Raw genomic sequence first — 13,469 nt, 5'->3', positions numbered from 1 at the left:
CTGAGAAGTTTGTAGTCAAAAGTTGATCTTTATGTGGTCGTTTTCAGCATAGTGGTTTTATCATAGTCCTGAAGAAATTGTCGTTCTGGGGCCCCACAAGTCTTTTGGAGACTTCAAAGGTCACTGTTAGGCATGCTCATGAATCACTGCAGAATACTGATAGAGGCTCAAATCTGACATCATGTACAGGAAGGTAGATGAAACTTTTTTGTAGAACTAGTTAGTACTCTATATGACCATTAATACCATGATAAAAAGTTTAGAATATATATATATATTAATATATATTAATTTTATAAATTTTATACCTTAAGAAAAGTTGTTAAAGAGTTAATATAAAACCCAAAGATTATGAGATTAGTGGTAATAAAGTAGTCTTTAAATATTAGTGTTGGGGAGGTGATTATTTATTTATTTATTTATTTTTGGTTTTTTGAGACAGGGTTTCTCTGTGCAGCTTTGGTGCCTGTCCTGGAACTAGCTCTTGCAGACCAGTCTGGCCTCAAACTAACCAAGATCCACCTGCCTCTGCCTCCTGAGTGCTGGGATTAAAGGCGTGCACCACCACCACCTGGCCTTAAATATTTGTTTTTCTTCTGTCCCATATCAGGTGGCTCTTCGGAGATGAGACAGAGATTTTGGATTTCATTTTAACAAGCATGCTTAGGTTTACAGAAGGAGAGCCACACTCCAACTCCAAATCCAGCTTTTATCGTGAATTGGACTGGGACAACAAAAATTCATTTGCAGTATATGTCTGTAGAGAAAAGCAGAAACAAACATTTGGGAAGATTTGTAAATTATTTTCTTGTTGGAAATGTGATATACCAATAGGCCAATTCACTCTTTTTCTTGGAACATTTTTTCTGGGTGATTTGTCCTTTATTTTCTGTTGTCTCATTTGTCCAGTGGTCTCCAGATTCCTTAACTGGATGCCTTTATTTTCCTGAAGAGATAGAAACAAAACACTTCCCCAATCCTAAATTTGGAGACATTCTCTTTTAGCAAATTATTTCTGATTAAATGAAAAGCACTTTTTATTTTTATAGGTTTGTTTAAATTAAATAACCATGCTGTTTGATGAACTATCATCTTTTCTAATTAAGAGGTATCGTTCAAATTGAATCTTTATCAATTTTGATGGTATCCATAGCTTTTCTTCTCCTGTGGAAACAAAAAGAAAACCCCTTATGCTTCCCTCTCTTCCTCTCCCCTCCCCTTCAACCTTCTCCCATGGTCCTCATGCTCCCAATTTACTCCAGAGGTTGCTTGCTTGGGACAGTTTCCTGCCTTGGGCCTGCTCTGGTAGATGTTACTGGCTCGGGCCTGCTCTGGTGGAGGTTGCTGGTTTGTGCCAACTCCAGGGAAAGTTGCTGGCTCAGGTCTGCTACCTCAGAGGTCACTGATTCATACCCAGTCTGGCAGAGGTCTCTGATTTGGTCCTGTTCTTGTGGAGGTAGCTCCCTCAGGCCTGTTCAGGCCTGTTTCCATAGATGTCCCTGGCTTGGGCCCACTTCCTTGGAGGTCCCTGGCTTGGGCTTACTCCCGCAGAGGTCCAAGACTGGACTTGAATCTGGACCCACAGAGGTCTCAGGCTCCAGCCTACTCCCTCAGCAGTTGCTTCTTTGTGCCTGCTCCTGTGAAGTTTGCTGTTTCAGTCCTGCTCCAGTGGAGATCACTGGTTCAGGCCTGTTTCCGTAGATGTCCTGGCCTTGGCCCACTCCCGTGGAGGTACGTGGCCTGGGCCCTGACTTGGACCTGCTCATGTGGAGGGAGGTCCCCAGCTTTGGCCTGGTCCTGCAGAGGTCTCTGGTTCAGGTCTACTCCCTCGGAGGTCCTGGACTCGCCCAGATTTCTTTTTAACAACAAATTCAGGAGAATTCCAAGAGCTGGTTAGTCTTCAATATGCTGAGCCTTTAGTTGGTTCTGTATCAGCTGTTCTGAAGCCTGCAGTTTCTCTGTTGTTAAAGGCCATTGGACAACCCATACTGGTTTGTCTGCCATTTTAAATATAGGGCTTTTGGTGCCTTTGAAACATCAGTAGGTATTGTGTCCTGTTCTTATAGTCTGAATGGTCTGTGGCTGTTCTTTATAATATCTTGTAATGTTTTTCCTAGAAATATATGTTAATTTATGGTTTATTTCTAATTTGGAAGGAATGTTAATCTGAATATTCCGTTGCTACAAGTCATTGCTATGTTAACAAGATATGGCTTTAGTTTTCCTTTCTGTCCTTCTGGCCCTATACATTTGACCCATCTAACACTCTGTTTTACCTGAGATAAAGTTTCAGTCCTTAAAAGCTAAACATTTACCTCCTGAGGAGACCAATTTGGATGCCAAAATTCTGGTGAGATTATTATTATTATTTCTGTACCTGTGTCTACCAAACCTTTGATGACAACATCATTTACTCATATTTTTAATTTTGTTTTTTGTTCATCTATATTAGTTTGCCAAAATACTTGCTTTGTGGTTTTTCCTGAATTTTTGTTTTCATTTTCATAGCTGTTTTGTTATCCAGAGCAGTACTGTTTCTTACAATATGCATTATGTTATTTAATTGCTGTAGGAAGGAGTTTCCTCTATGGTTACAAAAAATCACTATACTAGATTTGGGATAGGGGCCTGCAAGAGGCCCCTCAAGGAGTTTCCCAATGGCCAAGAATCACCTTGGATATCTCTTGTTGTCAAACATTTATTACTCCAATGCCTGCCTTTGCCATACCTTCTGCATATCCAGAAAAGGGGCACTGTTTGGATTATGCTTAGATAAAGCATTGTTTCTAGGAATGCTCTGTTTACAAAACATTTTAAGGTGACCTTGTTTGCCACAATTATAACACCTGACATTTCATTTTTTCCTTAAACTTCTGGAAATCACCTCTCCTATCCATGCATTATCATGGTCATGAGATTCAATATTTATTGTATCTCAGATTAATTTCTTCAAAGGTGCTGACTTTGCCTTTAAAGGTATAATTATCCTTTTGCATCAAGAATTAGCATTTTCAAAAGCCTGAGATTCAATTATTAATTATCTAGCTTCTGAATTTGGTATTATTATATTATATTTACTGCTGAAGTCAATCTTTGTAAGAAATCTGTGGTTTCTTTTGGGCCCTGTATGGCTTCCGTAAATAATTCAATCTTCTTTCTTCTCCAATCTGTCGAAGGCATTCAAAGCTGCTGCATGGCTTTAAGCCAGGATGTGGCCATCATATAGGGATTCATCATATAGAGACTACACTACCTTTCTATATTACTTTTCTATAGCATAATCTCCTTCTCCAAGAAGTTGATCTTGGGAGATTTCCCTACCTCTAGCTCTATTCCATTGTTCAATAGTCTTATCCTCTTCTCTGAACCAGGTACTCCATTGTGATTGTGAACCAGGCTCTAAAACAGCTTTAACCAAGTCTATCCAGTCTCTAGGAATAATTCTATTCTAAACTGACCACAAGTTTAACATTTGTTTCACAAAAGGTGAATGCCTACCAGATGAGACTATTGCTTCCTTGAATCTCCTTAAATCTAACATTGGCACAGGAGTCCATTCAGCTCTTACAGTGCCTGTAGAATTTGGCAATTCCTGTAAGGTAACTGGATACATTAAGGTTGGTTGTTTGAAAACCTTAGGCTATTCCTTTCTAATCTTATAATGCAATGCTGAAATTGGATCCTCATCAAATTCTTCTGTCTTTATTTGGATATTTCTGTGATCTGTTTTAAGTTTTTCTAAGCACTTTTATCTTGGCAGTCAAACCAAGCAACTTTTTAAGAGATGAACCAAGAATTATCCAAACAACAACAAGGATTATCAAAATGATAACAGTATGTCATTCCCAGTTGTTTATTTTTTCATTTGATTTTTCCATTTTATATCATGCATTACATAATCATACAGAGACGTGATTTTCTCTACTGTAATTGTTTTTTCCATTTTTTTTTTGTTTTTAGTTATTCTCTACCAATCTGGTTTCCCTTCTTGACCTTATGATGCCTTATGGTTATTAGAAAAGTTTACTTTTTTATTTTTTTTTGGTTTTTCTTTTTTTTTTAATTTATTTATTTATTAAGGATTTCTGCCTCGTCCCCACAACCGCTTCCCATTTCCCTCCCCCTCCCCCGATCAAGTCCCCCCCCCTCATCTGCTCGAAGAGCAATCAGGGTTCCCTGACCTGTGGGAAGCCCAAGGACTGCCCACCTCTATCCAGGTCTCGTAAGGTGAGCATTCAAACTGCCTAGGCTCCCACAAAGCCAGTACGTGCATTTTTTTTTAACTTGTGGAAAAATTTTCCCTTTTTACTAATTCCTCCCTTAAAGAATTCCCAATTTTCTCACCAAATCTGCCACAAATGAAGCTATGAGGCTGCAGAGAACAGTAAAATCCTGACTAAATTTCAAGGCAGCTCCCTAGTTTGGCAACAACAAGAGAAGGGGGTTCAGGGAAGCCCCTCAGGAGAGAAGAAAGGAAAACTTAGCTGGTAGGGTGGTGACTCCAGCCACGTGTAGCTCTGGCCTATGCCAGTGGCTGTAAAGACACAGGCAAAGGGCTTTTTCATGAATTTGTACTCCAAATGTTGAGGACCAGGTATAGCACAAATAATAAAAACTCAGAAACAGATATTGGGATTGGGATCAGAAAAGCAAAGCAGCCAAACTACTAGCTCTTACCTCTACTTCAGACTGAAATGGGCAATCCTGCCTCCACAAATCCTCTGACTGAGACTGAGCTGAAACATGGCTCCTCTCTTCTTATGTTCTTCTGTAGTGCTGGGATTAAGGGCGTGTGCACCACTACTGTCTGGGCTCTATGGCTGTTGTGATTAAAGGTGTATGCCACCACCTTTGGTCTGTATGGCTGACTAGTGTGGCTGTTTTGCACTTATCTTCAGGCAGGCATTATTTATTAAAACACAAATAATACACCACTGTACTTTAAACGTCAGTCAATCCTAGCAAGAAAGTCGCATGAGCTAATAGTTGGGCTGCTTTGTTCTTGCTCCCTGACCTTAAAGAGTTCCTCACTCTACTATGGGCCTTTCTAAAACTTTAGATTTTCTTCTTGGGTTTTTTACCTTAAAGCTATTCCATGAACATCTTAGTCTAACTTTAGCTTATTTCCAAAGCCTTGTTTCAGCTATGCACCCAGAAACCTGTGAAGTCATCTCCCAACATTAAGATTAAAAGAATTTAGCCGAGTGGTGGTGCATGCCTTTAAACCCAGCACTCAGGAGGCAGAGGCAGGAGGATCTCTGTGAGTTCGAGGCCAGCCTGGTCTACAAGAGCTAGTTCCAGGACAGGCTCCAAAGCTACAGAGAAACCCTGTCTCGAAAAACTATAAAAAAGATTAAAAGAATTTAAACTAGCTGGGTTACTGGGACTCAATTGTTTTTTTTTTTTAATCATTAACCTAAACTGCAGTCTATATGGCTTCTCAATAGAAACTCATGAGTTCTAACTGTATGACACTTCCTTGTTTTTTATGTTATCATTAAATCTCTATTTAAACTGATGTTATTTTCAGATAGACTGTACAACTTAGAGAGGAATCATCTTCGTCATAATCCACAGGTAAAAATTCCCAATAGACCAGAATGTTTCCATTGTGATGTAAGCACACTACACTACAGACCGTGGGGATCTCCCCATACCCACTCACAGCATGCCAGATACCAGAGAAAGATAACAAGAGCAAACATGCAAAGGCACAGCAGAAGCAAAAGACATTCTGGGGTCTGGGGTCTCATTGCCTATCCGAGATTTATCCAATTGGAAATGGCCTCTGCTTGAACTTCAGTTGCCACCTGCTGCTCCTCTGACATGGCCACCAGCAGGATTTAAAGCTGAATTTTCTATTATTTTGTCACTGGTTGAAAATAAGAGTGTTTGAAAGTTCACTATAATAACAAGGCTTCAAATTTAAACATTATCACGTCCCAAATTAACATCGTGGTACTTTCTAAAAGATATTTGAAGGCCCTGTTTCATACAAAGCCTTTAAAATTTGGGCAGAAGTGGCAATTATAAAGAATTTGTGAAGTAGCTTGGCTTAGTGTGCATACTCAGCGCTTTGGAAAGGGGAAAGATGAGGACCTTGATCCTCTCCGGTTATACAGAGAGATGGCACTCTATATTAAGAACTTTTAGGCCTGTCTTTCAGGAGGGTCTAGGTCATTTGGAATATGTGCTTACAAGGAAATTATGCCTCTTACTATTCTGACTATGAGTCGAACGCTCCATGCCACGGTATTACCTCACCAAAGGCACAAATCCTGGACCAACCAGACATGGGTTTGAACTTCTGAAACAGTGAGCCAGAATGGACATTGCTAAGTTAATGATTTCACTTTTTTGTTGCAGTAATAGAAGGCTAAATAGCTTCCTAGGCTTATATGAATAAATGATGCTGAGTCAGAATTAGAATTATAATTGCACGCTGTTGTAGTTTGCATTTTAAATGTAAATTGGCCTCTCTCACGCATTAGTAACCTCATTCAATTTTTACCTGTCTCCTTTCAGGTTTTCAGTGTAATCCATCTAGAGAGTTGCTTTCTGCAGCAATACACTGGTGACTACCTCCCTATGGGACAGCTCACAAGCTCTTGGGCTAACCTGAAGACCTTCATACCTGGCATCTGCTGTGAACATAAGCCATAGACAAGGCCTCTCAGCCGCAGTGAAACCACACAGTTGGTGCCTGATTAGTTTTGCCTTGTTTCCTGCCCACCGGTTGAGCAGTTAATCGTATGTGCTTTGCTACTGTATTTTCTTTAAGATTTGAGTTAAAAGATTCTGTTGATTCACATGTAAGCCTCTCTGTGGTTTTTGGTTTGGTTTGGTTTTAGGCTTTGTTTTTGCACTTTCTCTTCTGTGTCATGATGGACTGACACACTGCACAGTCAGTAACTCTCATGCTAAATACTCTCTAAGACAGTGGCTTTCTTGGTAAAAATAAAATAAAATAAGCCAGAGGTCACACAAGAGTCAAAGGCTGTCTTCCACAACCAGATACTCCAGAGCTCTATCAAGTCAGGGCTAAGACCCAAGAATTTTTAGTGTTCATATCCCAGTGAGGGTGTCCACATGGTACTCTTGGTCATTTTGAAACAGAACTATTAGTAGAATTAAATTGAATCTACTCGCAAGGCTCCATCTGAGCTCCAATGGGTTGTTCCAGTGAGGCAGAGGGGAAAGGGTTAAGCTCCAGTAAACAGCTGTCAGGTAGATACTGGGCAGGTGCAAAGACTAGCAAATGTCAAGAGAAAGGACTCAGATTCTGTCCACCTACTAACTTAATAAGGCAGTAAATGAGGCTGGAATTTTCAGCCTGGCAAAATAAGAGTGTCCCACTCACTAGAGAGATAAGAATCCTCACCAGCCACGGTGGCACTGCCTTCCCTTGCCCCTGTGTCTCTTCATGTCCTGACCAATCCACCTGCATCTTCTAGGGAAAAATGACAAAAGACGTGATGCTTCCTACTAAAAGGCAGAAACATCTCATCCTCACCCCTGCCCCTGGGAGCCTGAGGGTACAGAATAGAAAAGGCCTGGCCAGTGCCCCTGTGCACTGCAGGGTGCTCAGGAGCTCTAGGGACCTTGCACAGGGATCCTGCCCTCCTTACTTTAGGGACACTTGAGCTAAACCAAACAAGATCCACTGGGTCCCCCTGGAGAAGGCAGTGGCTGCCCAGCATTGGATACCATGGGACCCACAAATGGAGGCCACCACTCACTGGAGAAGTCCCTGGAAACTCTAGGAAGTTGTCAGGTGGGCATCCCAAGACAGAGGAAATATTCTTTAAAGCCACCCAGATGCAAAAGCTAGTCTAGAGATTTTGCCTTAAAAGGATGGGGAAGGCAATAGTGTTTTTTTTTTTTTTATTCTGTCCTTTGGGAGGAAGGGTCACAGGAAGGCTCTGGCCTGCCGGAACCAGGTAACTTCCTCTTCTGCGTTTCCCTTAGAAACCAGGAAGATCGAGGAAAACCTGCAACTCTCAGGGTAAAAGTGAGGAGTGGGGGATGCGGAACACACAAACAACTTACATCACCTATGAACCTAAAAGAAATAATAGCAAAAGAAAAAATCCTGCTGCTCTCGTGGCCTCGTGTTCATCAGCAAAAAATTATGAATGTTAAACTTTAGTTACTGAGCAAGTACCGCCTGTGAGGGGCACAGTGCTCCTCCAGATTACTTGTCAATTTCTAAATATTAGGCAACAAAGGTCCCTCAAATTTGTCAGTGCTGCTGACAATGGCTCAAGGTGATGAGCCCAACCCAGGCCAGATTCTTATCAGGTAAACAGAAACATAAGTTCAACATTTCTCAGAAATCTAGTGATGAGTATTCTGTTTGTCAGAAATGCCACCACCCTTCTCTGCCCAACAGTCGTCTATCACAAGCAAAATTCACATGGGTCCTGATTAACCCAAAGAGCCGGTTTCAGCTCAAAGACCCCACCGCACTGACCATCATGGAAAGTCCCCTTGGGCTCCCCCTAAGCTTCTGTTCTCTACTCTCAGGAGGTAGCCCGACAGTTTGTCCCCTGGGAAACTCTGTTTCCACACACGGAGTGGTCTAGTTCAGAGGTCTCACTGCACCTTGGTTACAATAAACCACTAGGGAAGACAGATGGGAAGCCAAAATTATAGGCATACAGCATTTTAATATTAACATGATAAATTATCCTCATATCCATAATATAGAAGTAAATTTTCAAAAATGTATATACTTCGATTCAACTGGAAGTTTATAATCTATTACAAGTTTATTAAACCATATAGTAATAATTTAGAGGAGCATAAAAAATTTTAAAAATATCAATTGTGTTTTCTATATGTACAACATCCATTATAACTTAATGTTAATAGTTATTCAACTGTATCATCAATGAGGGCAGTTTTTTTGAGACTCAGATTATAGGGCAAGATTCAAAGTTTGTGCTGCCGCGAATATTTGAGGTAACTAAATATAATACAGAGAGAATGCTTATGCCTGCCATTCTCGAGTAAAGTACACTGTGCTAGTATCCACTCCTGTGAGATGTTTCCTCAAAGACAGAGATGCTCTAATGGAGGGAAAACTTAGGTGCATTTGCCACTTACAAACTGGCTTAGTAAAATAGGATCCACAGTTCTTCGGTTAAAACGGTTAACGTGGCTCATTGTAAATGAAGCATGTTTTCTGAGTTCCTTAGTCTAAAAGTAATAAAAGCCTGTTGAAATAAGGCTGATTAGCCTCACTAGTTCTCCATGTATACACCTGCCTACCTAAAATAAATACAACAAATAGTGCCTCTTACAACTGCTGACGTACCTGGAAGAGTCTGTACCCACTATCCAATCACTGGCTTTAGTCATTCCATTCAAACTAGTAAATATCTTCCTTTTACAAATTTGCCTAACTTGCTCTGCCCAGTGCCTCTTCCAACAGTTTCCCTGCTGCAGCTTGCTATACCTCCAAAACGACAGCCTACCTTTTCTACCATGCCCACAATGAATGGCCTGAAGCCTTATTATCAGACACAGCCATTTCATGTAAGATCTTGAGGACATCTGCTTTTCTCCACAGACACAGCTATGGCATTCCATCAGTGGTGACTTCTTCCGGGAGGATTCCCCTGACACACTCACTCAGGAGACTGCTGAGGAGATCAGCAAGCTACAGAAATTAAAGATGCCTGTTCAACCTCACTGGGTTCTGCAGAGTGCTCAGGAGGTCTCGGGAGTGATCTTGCCCTCTTTGCTCTAATGGTGCCTCTCCAGACCAAGATGAGATTTATTAGGACCCTTGACAGAGGGAGATGGCTACCAAACAAAGTAGCTACTGAAACTCTCTGCCACCCCCACTACTGCTTCAAGTGACTACAAATGCACAAAATCGGGAGGGGACTGAGCTTTAATTTCAAACACCAGGTCTAGGAAGAGCAATCTGATCCCTAGGTTACTTAATAATTTATAAACACCCCTACATAAGAGAAATCACATATATCTATAATATTTAAATATATTCGTGAGAGTGTATATTTTATGACATATAACGAAGTAAAAGTATTTTCCATAGTTAGATACCATGTTAAACTCAAAACCTTAACACTAATTTATATACTATGTTGGTTTGGTCATGCCTGTCAATAGGGCCAGCTATTCAGGTGGCTGAAGCTAGATCACTTGAACCCAGAGTTTATGGCATTTCATGACTCCTAACCTCGAAGTAAACAAACTGTGTAACTAAGGAGCACTTAACGAAATAATTTTGTTACTAACTGGTATTTAGGCCTCTATAATGCATTACAACTATAAGTTTCTAACTGCATCAACTCATAAACTTCAAGGGCTAATTATAGGAAGGCTCAAATTATAGTACCTGGGTATCGCAATAATTTAAAAACATTTGTCCCCATAATCCTTAAAAGTTAAGTAAATATAATGTAGACACAAATAGCTTAGTACGGTGGCTCACCCCTATAAATCGCCTTCCTTCCCTTGAGAGACTGAGGAAAGAGCACTGGAGAAAGTTTGGAAGCAACTTTAGTCACACTGTGTCAAGAAAATGTTTAGGCCGCTATGGAATCATATACCTATAATTCAAGAACTTGGTAAGTAAAAGAAGGAGAAGGATCATGGGTTCAAGGTTATCCTAGGCTATATAGCAAGTTCCAGATCAGTCTGGGCTACAGGAAAGCCTGTCTCAAAATACCAAACAAACATGGTTTACGTTGAGGCTGGGTGTATAGCTCAGTGCCCTGAATCCTGATCACTGAAGACAAATGGTATTAAAATTACTTGTTCTCTTCAGCTAACAAGCAGCAAACATCTTGTTCTAATGCCTTTTGCTAAACTACTGTGTTTGCTGTTCTTTCAGCAGCCTTTCTGCAGCACAGCAGCACAGACTGCAAAGGTACCCCCTTGCAGCTTTTCAGGCCATCCATGAAGCGCAGCAGCAGTGTTGCCATCACAAAGTGTATGCATATAAGATTTGAACAAAACCTACTTTTCTGTTTTCTTTTTTCTTGGCAGGAGGATGTGTCAAGACAGGGTTTCTCTGTAGCTTTGGAGCCTTTCCTGGAACTAGCTCTTGTAGACCAATGTGGCATCAAACTCAAAGAGTTCTGCCTGCCTCTGCCTTCCAAGTGCTGGGATTAAAGGAATGTGCCACCACTGCCCAGCTCATAATCTACTTTTCTAAGGGAATGCAGGTTGCATATTACATTAATGACAACACCTTCCAGGAAGGTAGGTTCATCTGATGCACTAAGTACATTCAAATCTAACATCTTTCAGAAACTTCTAAGTTCTGAAGGCAACATATTTAGTTACACAATTTACTTATTTTTTTAAGAAAAGGGGGGATGAATGGCCATTGCAAATAGTGCTGTCAGGTAAAACTTGACAGTAATGCCTTTGTTAATCTTGTATCCAAAAGTCTCTCGACCATACAAAATGGCCATTACTCCCTTCAAAGCTTCCTATAAAAGAAATCACCCTCTTTTTTGTGGGAAAGATGGATGTCATTTACTTATTTTACTGTTTTTTATTGAGCTATACATTTCACCTTTTGGCTAAGATCAAGTGAAACCACCCTCTTGATATCATGCCATCCAGCATTCCAAAAGTAACTGGCTGCTTCTTCAGCCCTCTCAGCAACAGAAGCTCACACAGAACTTAAACACGTAACACTCCATATACAGCTGGCCTTTATGCTTTGGGCCATGGGAAAGCACCCTATTAGGATTGCTCCTGAGGCTTCCTTACAACACTGGAACAAAACCGAGGCCTGCTGATAATATTCCACCTGCACAACAGGGTGCCTTCTCTGTGTACCTTGCCAATGGATGATGTCCTCCTCTGATACTGAAACCACCAGAAAAATCCATGGGATTAGTGACACAAGTAATTGGCATTCACAAAATATGAACTGGCCAATACCAACTACAGTATGTGGTGATACGTGATAGAATATTTCTGCCTTCCATCCTTCAGCCAGGATGTCCATAATAAAGGATGGGTGTAGTAAAAGGAGCGGGAGAGGGGGCTTTGTTCCGTCCCAGGTGCCCAGCTAGTTTACACCCAAAATAATCACACAGAATTTGTATTAATTAAAATTACTGCCTGGCCCATTAGCTCTAGCCTCTTATTGGCTAACTCTCACATCTTGATTAACCCATTTTATTAAATCTGTGTATCACCACGTGACTGTGGCTTATTGGCAAGATTCTAACCTATGTAAGTCCGTCTCAGGCTGAAGATTCATGGCGTCTGCCACACTTCCCTTCTTCCCAGCATTCTGTTCTGTCTACTCCGCCCACCTAAGGGCTGCCCTATCAAAAGGCCGAGGCAGTTTCTTTATTCAACCAATGAAAGCAACACAGAAAGAAGCCCCTCCTACACCAGATGGGGGTAGAGAAGATACTGTGTTCAGCATCAGGCAGTTAGCACAAAATAACTCGGTCAACAAATGTGTCCATCTATACATGTAATATAACCCTTTAACTTAGGAATTTAAAAGCATCCACTTTAAAGTCAAACAGACCCAGAATCTCCTGCCTCACAGATACCTAAATATAAAGTATAACCAGACAAGCATTCATAGGTTCTAAGATCACAGCACAAGGGTCACCAGGACAGCTTCTTATCCCTTCCAGAGTTATAAACATTACTGTCAGTAACCATGGCACATGTTTACTGATTAATAACCAAGTCACACATTTTGCTTTTCAGAGTACCTAGTTTCTTACTGTTAATAGGGTACCCCATGTGGGCTAGTGGTGTAGTTCATTGGCAGACTGCTTGCCTAGCATCCATAAAACCCCAGAGTCAATTCCAAACACCACAAACAATCATCCCATAGAACTTTAATGTAATCGATTTGTATCATGATTAATAAAAACCCAGAGACAGAAATTGGGATTCAACCTGAAGGTCAGAAAAGCAAAATAGCCGGCCCCTGGCTCTTACCTCTACCTCAGTCTGAAATGGCGATCTTGCCTCCAGGATCTCAGAATGAGACTGGGTGTGAGAGCTGTCTCTTCTTCCCACTTTATATTCCTCTCTAGGACTGGGATTGAAGGCATGCACCACTACCCAGTTTCTATAGCAAACTAGTGTAGCTACTGGGATTAAAGGTGTGTGTCACCACTGCCTGGTCTGTAAGGCCAATCAGTGTGACTGTTTTACTCTCTGAACTTCAGGCAAGCTTTATTTATTAAAATACAAATGAAACATCACTACATAGATTTTTCTCAGATAGGTGGTTAAAATGAGATCCTTAGCGGTTTTGTCAAATAACTCTTTCCTTCCAAGTTCCAGTCAGTCAAATGGCTCTGTAAATTGACTGTCCCTTTTGTCTCGGTTCTTTTTTTTTTTTTTTGAGACAGGGTTTCTCTGTGGCTTTGGAACCTGTCCTGGAACTAGCTCTTGTAGACCAGGCTGGCCTCGAACTCACAGAGATCTGCCTGCCTCTGCCT

The sequence above is a fragment of the Microtus oregoni genome, unplaced genomic scaffold (assembly GCF_018167655.1).
Source record: "Microtus oregoni isolate MIOR12 unplaced genomic scaffold, Mior012 000159F_ref0000335, whole genome shotgun sequence".
Lineage (NCBI taxonomy): Eukaryota > Metazoa > Chordata > Mammalia > Rodentia > Cricetidae > Microtus > Microtus oregoni.
The sequence above is the reverse complement of the archived record's forward strand: the minus strand, read 5'-3'. Positions refer to the sequence as shown.